The sequence below is a fragment of the Cucurbita pepo genome, chromosome 20 (assembly GCF_057944985.1).
Source record: "Cucurbita pepo subsp. pepo isolate OVF chromosome 20, ASM5794498v1, whole genome shotgun sequence".
In the NCBI taxonomy this organism is placed as follows: domain Eukaryota; kingdom Viridiplantae; phylum Streptophyta; class Magnoliopsida; order Cucurbitales; family Cucurbitaceae; genus Cucurbita; species Cucurbita pepo.
In genome coordinates this window covers 4,799,485-4,801,502 of record NC_141817.1, presented here as the reverse complement: position 1 = coordinate 4,801,502, position 2,018 = coordinate 4,799,485, and the positions used below count along the sequence as shown (strand labels likewise).

The 2,018-nt window shown below is 28.9% G+C and overlaps 1 pseudogene; it reads right to left on the bottom strand.

Annotated features, from left to right (window-relative positions):
• Positions 1–1,256: 1,256 nt before the first annotated feature.
• LOC147786410 (cysteine proteinase inhibitor 5 pseudogene) lies at positions 1,257–1,616 on the bottom strand (annotated as a pseudogene).
• Between the last annotated feature and the right edge of the window lie 402 nt (positions 1,617–2,018).

Genomic DNA, 2,018 nt, shown 5'->3' with positions numbered 1-2,018 from the left:
CAGAGGTACATATATGAGCCTGTTGGTGGGTCCATGTGCACATACGTGAGCCGTGTGTAGAGAAGTACTATACATCAATCTTGTCATGATTAGAAAGTTGAGACTAAGGAAAATTTTTATTAAAAGATCGGTTTTACCATGATGCATTTCCCAACTCCAGCGTTGGAGATAATTACTGAATATTAAATACAAAAGCCACGTGTTACTTATTTTTCAGGTATAGTTACGACACCAATGTACGAATTATTGTGTGTTTGTGGAGGCCATGGATACAGCCATGGTTGTCACATTTGGGTTTAATGTTGTAGCCCTTAAGTTGGATTAGGGCGTTAACATTATTTTGAAACTTTTGTTATTTCGATTTCGCTGTTTATTAACATCATTGTTGTTTCAAATGAATTTTTATAAACATTTAATTCTATGACAATGTTTTAATAAATCATTGTAAAAGATTTCCGCACCTTGTAGTCAAGACATGCATGTAGTAGCAACCTTATATACGTGGATTTTAACATTATATCAAATGTTTGTTCATGGATTTTATTATAATATTTTACGGATTTTATTAAGAAGTATATTGAAAAATGACAATTATCTACTAAAAAGTCTTCAAAACGAATTTCTCACAAGAATCATCACAAAACTAAATGGAACATTTCACGATGATAGAAATTAAAATAGAACACGGGTATGGGAAGACTTCCCGTGAGTCCAAAAAACGTTTCAATTTGATTTTTTTTTTTAAGAAAATTTGATATTATTTACAATAACTTCTCATTAGAAATATTTTGATTTTTCAATCCGGCATTTGAACAAAACGTCTTAAATATTTTTCTTTAATATTTAATTTTCATTATAATTATGTAACAAATGTTTTGATCATTTAAATTTTGTATTATATATTTCATTTAAGTTATTCTATTTTTAACATACACATTTGAGTTTCATAATTTACGGAAATTAATTTTATTTTATTTGTTATGACATTATTTATTTTAGATTTATTATATGACTTTTTTTTTTTTTATATATATATATATATATATATATATATATATATATATATAAATATATATAAATAAAAGTTGATCATATATTTCATTTATTCAAAGACATATATCTCATTCAACAAAATTTGACTTGTATTAAGTTTTAAACCATACATAAGGTTGATCGAGATTCTAAACATTCATAACATAATATAAAAAAGATAGAAAATTAGAAAGATACATAGTCTTTGATAAGAAGCAAGAAGTCTACCTGGGGACGTCAAAGAAGTTGATAAGGTTGTTCTTGTTGTTGAGATCAGTGAACACAAGGGTGCCATAGGTTCGGCTACTAGTCCCCTCAAGAGCTGTCAATCGAAGGTTATAGTTGGTCCCCGCCACAATTTGCATTTCTCCACTAATCACTTTTTGGAAGTGAAGTTGAGTTTTTGCCTGTTTATTGTGTTCATTCACTGCGAACTCACCTAAGCTTTGAATCTGTGGCTCATCTATATTTTTTATTGGTTTGTAGCTGCCAGCCAAATCTAAACGTTGGGTTGTCGCTTCGAGCAATGGTAGCGATACTACGAAGAAGAGAAGAGAAGCCACGAAGAAAAGAGCCTTAGCCATGGTGATAGAGTTTGAGGATGATGAAAAGTATTTGATGGTTTGTCTAAGGAGAAGGTTGGTGGGTATTTATTGGAACCGATAAATGCATGAATGGAGAGGAGATTACAATTTTTTTAAAATAGTTAATTCATATTCTTTTTATAGGCTTACTAATAAAGTTTAATTCAATAACGTCATAGTTAGAACCATATAAAAAATAAAAAATAAAAGAGTCATTTATGGTCCTTGAATCCAACCAACTATAATCTTAGTTAACAGCAGTTACTACCATAAATAAATAAATAAATAAATAAACAAAAAATCAATTATAGTCCTTAAATCCAACCAATTAAAGCAAAACAAACTCTTTTAATTTCAGTTTGGAATAAATTAGAAAGTTGAACTAAATCCAATAGGATTATA